A 750-nucleotide genomic window follows, 5' to 3' on the forward strand; every position below is an offset into this window, starting at 1 on the left:
GGGGCGGCGGGCGCGGCGACGGTGTCGGGGCAGTGGCTCGGCGGCGGCGACGGCGAGGTGGACCAGCCTGACGGCGTCGGGGCAGGGCTCGGCGACGACGGCGACGAGGAGCAGAAGGCGTCGGGGTGAGAAGAAACAGATGGATTTTGGCGAAAACTGCTAAGTGCTGTATATATAGCAAGAGCATTGGTCCCGGTTCGTGGCACAAACCGGGACTAATGCCCCCCTTTAGTCCCGGTTGGTGCCACCAACCGGGACCAAAGGCCTCTTTTTTGGCAGCCCAAAGGGCGGGAACCGGCGGCCTTTGGTCCCGATTGGTGGCACCAACCGGGACTAATGCCCCCCCCCTTTAGTCCCGGTTGGTGCCACCAACCGGGACCAAAGGCCTCTGTGCTACCCGCCTCGGGGCCAAAGTTTAGTCCCACCTCGCTAGTTGAGAGGGGCGTGCAGTGGTTTATAAGCCCCACTGCCGCACCCCTCTCGAGCTCCTCTCCACCACAGGCTTTCGGGCCTACTTGCTGTTGCTTTGCCTGATGGGCCTTCTGGGCCTACTGCGGGCCTGAATCCTGGCCCATAGTAGGGTTTCTAGTCGTATTCAGGCCGTGGGGGCCCAGTAGGAGGCATTTTTTTTGTTTTTTTGTTTTCTTTACTTATTGTTTCTATATTTATTTATTTTCCAGTTTTTTCTTTTGTTTTCTGCATTATTTATTTTCTTTTGTTTTTTGCTTTATTTTTTAATTGTTTTTGCTT

This window comes from Triticum aestivum, chromosome 6B (assembly GCF_018294505.1).
Source record: "Triticum aestivum cultivar Chinese Spring chromosome 6B, IWGSC CS RefSeq v2.1, whole genome shotgun sequence".
Lineage (NCBI taxonomy): Eukaryota > Viridiplantae > Streptophyta > Magnoliopsida > Poales > Poaceae > Triticum > Triticum aestivum.